At 37.6% G+C, this 9,987-nt stretch overlaps 2 protein-coding genes across 2 annotated transcripts in view; one reads left to right on the top strand and one right to left on the bottom strand.

The window, feature by feature from the left end:
- Positions 1–9,813, bottom strand: part of LOC107582492 (platelet-activating factor receptor-like) — a 44,786-nt gene extending 34,973 nt beyond the window's left edge. Inside the window, exon 1 of the mRNA XM_016268370.1 lies at positions 8,980–9,813. The gene's annotated coding sequence lies outside the window, so the exon portion shown is untranslated. The remainder of the gene's footprint in view (positions 1–8,979) is intronic.
- The window catches only part of LOC107582502 (leucine zipper protein 1-like), a 50,552-nt gene continuing 48,674 nt past the window's right edge, over positions 8,110–9,987 (top strand). Inside the window, 1 exon segment of the mRNA XM_016268383.1 lies at positions 8,110–8,393. The gene's annotated coding sequence lies outside the window, so the exon portion shown is untranslated.

Raw genomic sequence — 9,987 nt, 5'->3', positions numbered from 1 at the left:
CAAAAAAATAAGAAATCAGGAGGGGGGCCAACACTTTTTCACACCACTGTATATATATATATATATATATATATATAAAACGTTTTATGAATAAAAGCACAATATATTTTCACAATTATGAGTGAAAAGATCAATCTTACATCAAACTAACTTGCTATTAATACACAAAAGTTAAAAATATATATACTTTTGGCATGCAGTTTAACAGGATGTCTTAACTCAAAATGTGCCTTTAAAAATCAGTTGAGGGGCCTGTTAAAGGGTTAAGTAAAGCAGAAGCATGCAATCACCTCACCAATAATTAAGGTCCTCTAATCTCTGTCTCTCTTTTCAATTTATAGATCTCATAGTGGCCACATGGGGGCACCAAGGAATCAAGAATATTGCCTCATGCATTTAGCTCTGCACTGATTTCAAATGTTTCTCTTGTTTCCTCTTAGGACTGTAGAAAGCCATTAGTATACTTGTTATATATATATTTTTTCAATTAGTATGATCATTATATTTTTAAGCCTCAAAAATTATAAAACCCCAAAAGCCAAATCTTCCCAATTATAGGACCCCATCTAGGGTGAGACCACAGCATCAGTTAAAAAAAAAAAAGTCATACTACAAGTGGAGTGCAAATAAAACAAGCAAGAACACACTACGACTACGACACACTATGGCAGATATTAGCATAAAAAGTTCAGCTATGGCTATACAGCAGAAAATCAGATACAGAGCAGCTACTCCCCCTTCAGACACAACCATCTCTTTTATATATTCTCTCACAGTGCTCATCAGTCATGGGACAGAGATCAATCCAGAATAAACCAACATGTGGAAGATGAAGAAGACATACAAAAGACTAGCAACATATTCACAAAATTGTGCAACTTTCCTTTGTTTAGAGAAGCTCATAAATAAAATTAAAAAAAGAAGGGTGGAAAAATACTTGAGTTTATGGTTAAAGTGAGTTGCCTCATGCAATGCTAATTTATTAAAGGGTTAAGTAAAGCAGAAGCATGCAATCACCTCACCAATAATTAAGGTCCTCTAATCTCTGTCTCTCTTTTCAATTTATAGATCTCATAGTGGCCACATGGGGGCACCAAGGAATCAAGAATATTGCCTCATGCATTTAGCTCTGCACTGATTTCAAATGTTTCTCTTGTTTCCTCTTAGGACTGTAGAAAGCCATTAGTATACTTGTTATATATATATTTTTTCAATTAGTATGATCATTATATTTTTAAGCCTCAAAAATTATAAAACCCCAAAAGCCAAATCTTCCCAATTATAGGACCCCATCTAGGGTGAGACCACAGCATCAGTTAAAAAAAAAAAAGTCATACTACAAGTGGAGTGCAAATAAAACAAGCAAGAACACACTACGACTACGACACACTATGGCAGATATTAGCATAAAAAGTTCAGCTATGGCTATACAGCAGAAAATCAGATACAGAGCAGCTACTCCCCCTTCAGACACAACCATCTCTTTTATATATTCTCTCACAGTGCTCATCAGTCATGGGACAGAGATCAATCCAGAATAAACCAACATGTGGAAGATGAAGAAGACATACAAAAGACTAGCAACATATTCACAAAATTGTGCAACTTTCCTTTGTTTAGAGAAGCTCATAAATAAAATAAAAAAAAGGATGATGGAAAAGGAAGGGTGGAAAAATACTTGAGTTTATGGTTAAAGTGAGTTGCCTCATGCAATGCTACTTTAGTTTTAATAGATATTAACTTTAACAACAAACACACAGTCCTAGTCCTGATGGAGCCAAAGGCTAAATCCTGGATTAAGGTTAACGATAGTCTCAACCAAACTGCTGTTATAATGGGTAGCACTGCCTGCAACAGAGATGAGAAACATACTGATGGAGCAGAACAAACCACAGGGCACAATAAAAATTACACTTCACGCTCTTATCTATGAGCCATCTTTATGAAACGTTCTCACTGTGGTTTTTAGGGTCTCTGAAAATATATATATATATTTTTTTATGTTAAGAACTTTACACTTGGGTGGCACAGAATCAGAATAACGAAAGGGTGTCTTAGATGTAGTTTTATGGCATTTCAGCAAATGAGGAATTTGTGTCCTGTTGAATAAATGTGGGCCTGCATGCTTGCAAAGATCTCTAAATGGCATTGTTTCCTATGAAGTTCATAATCATAACTCACTGTTTCAACCCTGCTGATATAATCCAATGGCAGGTTTCATTGTTACACCGGAAGCTGGTGAATGTCTTTATGAGTGAGTCACTGATTCATTCTGGAATGAAACCAGTACTGCGTGTTGCCCTGAGATGCATACATTTTATTCTGCTGTGAAGTAACCAGCAATAGTGTGTCTAAATGACAAGTCACATTTATTTATGTAACACTTTATACAGTATAGATTATTTCAAAGCAGCATCACATTAATAATAAGAAAATAAAAACAGTGTAAAATAAAAACTTCAGATGTAAAGCAGCTCTACAGAAGACAGTGTCATTATTCAGTTCAGCTCAGTTTAATGTTAATGTTGCAAAGTTGACCAATTATGAAACAAGTTCATTTCAGCTATGAGCAGCTTCACAGAAGGCAATAGTGTAATTTTTTCAGCTCAAACTCAATTTTGATTCAAAAAGTTAATGCAAGTTACTCAATATCAGCAACATTCTGTATCTCGCTCGTAATCGTTTTATTAGTAATAACAATTGGAATTCCACATAACTCAAGAACTATATCACTTTTGAGTGATTACTTTTAAAATGCACTCTGTCTGGGCAACACACCATAATTTTCATCGCATTTCTTAAAACTTCAATCATTCCTTACAGAGGGCAGATCCTGCAGATGGAATCTGGGAAAGAGATGGGGCAAATGCACCCATGGGGAATGTTGGCCTGCAGCCCAAAGGATAGACTGAGCCACATACCAAAAGAAGCTGAAACACCTTTCACTGCATACTATACATCTCCTCGCAGTTAGATGACATAACAACACGGCTTGTTAATGTCTCGGGACTGCACCTTTGACAATAGAGAAAGACATGACGAGGCGTCTTATGTCTGTTCTCACTCTAGATTCTAATTGGCTGAGAGTGTTAATATGCCTAGAGGCTTCTCCGAGTTTTCAGGTATTATGGATTATTCACAACTCTGCACTAAAGATAAAACAATTTGTATAAGTGCCTAAGTAAAAAAAAAAAAAAAAAAACGAGATGAAGCATGATTATATTTTGCTCAATATAAATCTCTTCTCCTAGCATCTGCAACCCCGCATTTGAATGTGGGAGAGATTGAAAAATATACCAGCACAAGAGAAAGAGAGAAAGAGACAGAATACTCAAAACCTCTCTGTCCTGTTGTGACACACTGATACCTGAGCATGCCCCAGCATGCCATGCTTTTGTAGCATGCATTTCACATGGCTGAGGCTGTACTTTCAAATGCTTTAACATCAGAAGGATTTAACTGATTTTTTGGGATACAAATGAATGCACTGAAAAAAATATTTACAATTATGTAAAAAAAAAAAAACGAACGAAAAGAAAGCTCATAAATAAAATTAAAAAAAGAAGGGTGGAAAAATACTTGAGTTTATGGTTAAAGTGAGTTGCCTCATGCAATGCTAATTTAGTTTTAATAGATATTAACTTTAACAACAAACACACAGTCCTAGTCCTGATGGAGCCAAAGGCTAAATCCTGGATTAAGGTTAACGATAGTCTCAACCAAACTGCTGTTATAATGGGTAGCACTGCCTGCAACAGAGATGAGAAACATACTGATGGAGCAGAACAAACCACAGGGCACAATAAAAATTACACTTCACGCTCTTATCTATGAGCCATCTTTATGAAACGTTCTCACTGTGGTTTTTAGGGTCTCTGAAAATATATATATATATTTTTTTATGTTAAGAACTTTACACTTGGGTGGCACAGAATCAGAATAACGAAAGGGTGTCTTAGATGTAGTTTTATGGCATTTCAGCAAATGAGGAATTTGTGTCCTGTTGAATAAATGTGGGCCTGCATGCTTGCAAAGATCTCTAAATGGCATTGTTTCCTATGAAGTTCATAATCATAACTCACTGTTTCAACCCTGCTGATATAATCCAATGGCAGGTTTCATTGTTACACCGGAAGCTGGTGAATGTCTTTATGAGTGAGTCACTGATTCATTCTGGAATGAAACCAGTACTGCGTGTTGCCCTGAGATGCATACATTTTATTCTGCTGTGAAGTAACCAGCAATAGTGTGTCTAAATGACAAGTCACATTTATTTATGTAACACTTTATACAGTATAGATTATTTCAAAGCAGCATCACATTAATAATAAGAAAATAAAAACAGTGTAAAATAAAAACTTCAGATGTAAAGCAGCTCTACAGAAGACAGTGTCATTATTCAGTTCAGCTCAGTTTAATGTTAATGTTGCAAAGTTGACCAATTATGAAACAAGTTCATTTCAGCTATGAGCAGCTTCACAGAAGGCAATAGTGTAATTTTTTCAGCTCAAACTCAATTTTGATTCAAAAAGTTAATGCAAGTTACTCAATATCAGCAACATTCTGTATCTCGCTCGTAATCGTTTTATTAGTAATAACAATTGGAATTCCACATAACTCAAGAACTATATCACTTTTGAGTGATTACTTTTAAAATGCACTCTGTCTGGGCAACACACCATAATTTTCATCGCATTTCTTAAAACTTCAATCATTCCTTACAGAGGGCAGATCCTGCAGATGGAATCTGGGAAAGAGATGGGGCAAATGCACCCATGGGGAATGTTGGCCTGCAGCCCAAAGGATAGACTGAGCCACATACCAAAAGAAGCTGAAACACCTTTCACTGCATACTATACATCTCCTCGCAGTTAGATGACATAACAACACGGCTTGTTAATGTCTCGGGACTGCACCTTTGACAATAGAGAAAGACATGACGAGGCGTCTTATGTCTGTTCTCACTCTAGATTCTAATTGGCTGAGAGTGTTAATATGCCTAGAGGCTTCTCCGAGTTTTCAGGTATTATGGATTATTCACAACTCTGCACTAAAGATAAAACAATTTGTATAAGTGCCTAAGTAAAAAAAAAAAAAAAAAAACGAGATGAAGCATGATTATATTTTGCTCAATATAAATCTCTTCTCCTAGCATCTGCAACCCCGCATTTGAATGTGGGAGAGATTGAAAAATATACCAGCACAAGAGAAAGAGAGAAAGAGACAGAATACTCAAAACCTCTCTGTCCTGTTGTGACACACTGATACCTGAGCATGCCCCAGCATGCCATGCTTTTGTAGCATGCATTTCACATGGCTGAGGCTGTACTTTTAAATGCTTTAACATCAGAAGGATTTAACTGATTTTTTGGGATACAAATGAATGCACTGAAAAAAATATTTACAATTATGTAAAAAAAAAAAACGAACGAAAAGATATTTTGTTTGTGATCTCCATACATCGTTCATTTTATTTATACAAAGTAATTCCACCTTGCAAGCAAAGCATAAAACATACTAACTGTGTATATTCTTCTGTGCAAGGCAATAACCTAAATAACTGGGGTGGTCATATGAAACAGTGTCTAGAATGTTATGTAAGAGCATATTTTCCCATATATTTAGCTCACCGTTCACCAAACAGTGTGAGCTTGTGGTGTTCTCCCCACCTACAGCTTTTCCTGCTGTGACATGCAGTGGCCTTATACAAAAATAATTAAAGAGTGAAGGACTTTGTTTGATTTAACTGATGACAGCTTGTGTAGGAGTGAGAGATCTGAAAGCCACTTGTGCTTTATTCCTTGACATTCAAACTCATAACCAAAAATAAAGGTGTTCAGATGTGCATATGGAAAAAGCTATGGAAAATATTGCTATATTATCTTCATAGATACATATTTTGCTAGTAATTTATTTTAAAATTGGTTCAAACCTTTCTGAAGTAGTCATCACTGAGTATTGTTGTATCTTATAAGGCATCCCTGCAAACCTAATGTCTGATGCTTGCAACATGAAGTAAAGGCAGTTAGAGATATAATTCCATACAATACAGATATAAAAATGCTGTTATTTGACAAATACATAATCATTTTCCTAAAACAGGCAAATCAAAGTCAGTGAAGATTATCCTTGACTACGGCAGGTGTAACTATCGGCTGGTTACACTTCAGCCACTCAGAGGCCACTAGGCTGTTTTTAGAATTTTATTCCTGCCATGTGCTTATTCAGGATCACTGCCACTAGAGAAAGAGTAATTTTAACTGCCATGAACAGAGTATATATGAAGCTTGGACTGTAATGAAGTGAGCCTGGTTCATTGATGTCTACTGACTTGATACATAAACATTTGCCATGACTTGAGTGACTCTTATCTTATTTCAAAGAAACAAACAAAGAAATAAACAGAGAAACAAAACCTATTCATTATTCTAGTTGTCAGTCCATATACAATACATGGACCTATAAATTCCAGCCATGACAGCTTAGAGTCTGGTTGTGGACTGCAGGCTGAGGGTGTTTGCCTTACCATGGTGGGCAGCTTTTACTTGTTTATATACACTTTTCATGTTATAATAATACTAAATGTGCCTGGTTCACTGAGTTTACTAAATACTTATATAGTAAATTGCAGAACTAAGACGAAACTTGGCCACCACACTAACATACTCTTGCTCTCATAATTAAATGTTTTCAGTTCTTTTTGGACCAAAAACCAGACTGTGTGCATTTGTAGTGGATATAAATGTTGCACTGAATTCACCATTGAAAAAAAATACTGTCACTCCTTCTCTCATCTCAACATCTACCAAAAAAGTTGGTTTTCTAATGAGAAACCGCAATGCATTGCTTTGTAATTACTCTAATGTAGAAGAGTAAAAAGAATGCAACCTAAAACAGTGTTGGTGCTAAAAAATATAATGGTGTTTGTGATTTGGTGGTAGCTTGTGGGCTGAGGCTGTAAACCAGCAATCAGATGCTGGTTCATATCCTGCTTTTGACACCCAAAGAAAGTCAACATTCTATTGGACTGCTGCCTTTTCAGCAGCGCTTGAACTATTTCTGACCACTACTTTTGTGAAAGTGTTTAAGTGAGACATCTAATATCATGCCATTCTATAGGCTATCTGTTATTGGAAATATGTTTATTTTAGCCCTCTACTGTACTGTTGCCTTACAAATACATTTTCTTTGCTTTGCAAGCACAACAAATAATACATAAATATATATACATAAAAACATGTACGTATACATTTTTACACAAAACAGGTAATATTGAAGATATGACTTTGAGTAAAGTTAAATGTAATAGCCTAATAATTATTATTATTGTGGTTGTTGTCGTAACATTATGCCTGGGTGGTTATGTTAATATATTTATCTGGCATGGTGCACTAATTCATGTAATTATAATTTAATTAAATTATTTATCATTAAAACATTTTAGTGAAAAAAAAGTTTCAATAGTATGCTACAAGAAACGTAAATGTTATTGTTATTAATGCTTATGCTATTGCCTGACAGTGGAATGGATTATTGCTCACCTGTGCAGAGAATATCGCCGTTGTCATGCTGTTTTTATTTAGCCTCCCTGTTTGTGTTATCCACTATACATCTTTTTTTTTTTTTTAAAGTGACGTGACATGTGGCCAAGTATGGTGACCCATACTCAGAATTAGTGCTCTGCATTTAACCCATCCAAAGTGCACACACACAGCAGTGAACACACACAAACCGTGAACACACACCCGGAGCAGTGGGCAGCCATTTATGCTGCGGCGCCCGGGGAGCAGTTGGGGGTTCGGTGCCTTGGTCAAGGGCACCTCAGTCGTGGTATTGAAGGCGGGAGAGAGCGCTGTACATTCACTCCCCCCACCTACAATTCCTGCCGGTACAATTCCATACCACAAATATACATTTTATTTGATTTGTATAAAATTTTATGTTACTTATTTTAACACCTCTATTAACTGTTGTGCTAAAAAAAAAAAAAAAAAAAAAGTATTGCTCTATTTGTGAACTGGGTTTCCAGTTATTCTTCAATCTTCCTCTAGAGCTCAGCGCTTGTGTGACCCGTCGCTCTTTCCTTCATCGGGGAAGGCGGGACCGTTTTGCCGCGCAGGGCGTTCTTTCTGCGGTCACAGGCGGCGTAGTCGTTCTAGGGGTGGGTCTTTCTTGGCAAAGGAAAACCCACCTTTTTCATTGTTTGGATCTAGAGAAGGAATGTGATGGTTTGATCTTGCGGCGCAAGGGAGGGGGTGAGAGAAGGAACTAGCGAGGACCCTGCTGAGAGCTGCTCTCTTCAACCTCAAAAAGTCAAACGCGACTGAGTAGTTTACCTTTCCAGAGCGCTACCTCCGAAAAAAATTGTCACCGTTCTTCTCCCGGTGCTCAAGGTAAGAGAAAACCGAAGCGGGGCTAGTTTAGTGGAAGAGGAGGTGAATGGTGGAATCTTGCCCCGTAGACACAACTCTAAACTGCGGCAACTTTGTCACCCTCCTCCCCCTCCTGTTCGCTGCAGCGGAGAAGCTCGATAAGCCGGACTGCGGCGAATTTAGTCGAGCTATATTGTGGCAGATGCTAGAATGATAGCGTCGTAGAGATGCGGGAGAAAACTTAACCGGGACTTTCCAAACGGCGGATGTTTATTAGCCGAGCGGTAGCTAAAACATAACCGAGTATGTTCTCATTTTTAGGGGGCTGAACCAGAGATTGCCTCTGTATCCTGTTTGAGACGGTCGAAGTCAGCAGCATCACACTATGTAGCGAAATAAAGTTGACGTTTACGGCGTTCAAGCTCGATTTCGCGCCAGCATCGAAATGTCAAACCGATTTCAATTCCTCGCCACGTACACCAGACGTACCCAAGAATATTGTGTGAGTTTTCAAACAGGAAAAGTCGCTTTCTCTGAGAACAATACAGCAGACTTTGAGGGAATTTGGCTCGGTTACAAGCCAGAGTCTAAATAGTTTAATTCTTACAGAAAGCAGTTTTCTTTGGGCTTAACCTTGCACACGTTTGTCCCCCCGCACGTTTTTTGCCGAATAAGCAAGCAAGCAAGACTCAGTCCGGTGTGGGACTGTGTTAAGGGCTTCGGTTATGAAGCTCATGTTCGCCTTTCAGATATCCCGTGCTAGATTTGGATTTCTGTATCGTAACGTGCAACTTTTTTGACGCAGTGTGTGTCCCGACCTGCACTACTGTCGGCGCGGACGCGAATAGAAAATGAATTTCAAGCCTTGGCTATTAATGTTGACAGCTGCTATTAGATATGTGAGGTGCGTTCACACACGGTGACAGACACAATTGAACGCGTTTGATGTCTTTAAACATACGCTTAACCTTACATGGCTCATATTTAGGCTTATATTAGAAATGGAAAGTTCTGTTTTTGCCTTGGCCTACAAACCAGGTGCTTATTTTTGACTTGAGTGCTTTAAGAGAACAGTGGGATGTCGAGTAGAGGTCAGGAAGACTGATGCTTTCCTCTTGTGTTTTGGCAGTCTGTGCATAATAATTTATGTCCATGTCCCAATCAAGAATGCGCAAGCACATTTGTTTTAATCTCAGCGATTCGAATCGTTTGAATCCTTTCACCAAAGGTTTGTTCTGATTTGTTCAGCGACTCTTTGTGCAGGATACATCGTTCCGCCAGTAGGTGGCGAGAAGTGAGTATGCAACATGTAGTAGAATGGTGAATACACAATATTTATTAAACAAAAATGCTTTACTCGCCAAATTAATTTACTGCTTAAACATGGCAATTACTTCACTATTCTATCATGTCACAGGGGGCTGAGAAGTCATCAGATTTAAAGGGGTCATATGATGCTTTTTTTAAATATCATTATTTTGTGTATTTGGTGTAACAGAATATGTTGACGTGCTTTAATGTTCAAAAAACACATTATTTTTCAAATACTGTACATTATTGTAGGTCCTCTATGCCCCGCCTCTCTCAAACGCTTCGTTTTCTACAAAGCCCCTCC

This window comes from Sinocyclocheilus grahami, unplaced genomic scaffold (genome assembly GCF_001515645.1).
Source record: "Sinocyclocheilus grahami isolate Dianchi unplaced genomic scaffold, SAMN03320097.WGS_v1.1 scaffold4.1, whole genome shotgun sequence".
In the NCBI taxonomy this organism is placed as follows: domain Eukaryota; kingdom Metazoa; phylum Chordata; class Actinopteri; order Cypriniformes; family Cyprinidae; genus Sinocyclocheilus; species Sinocyclocheilus grahami.
Note: the sequence above shows the minus strand (reverse complement) of the source record. Positions and strands in the feature narration are given on the sequence as shown.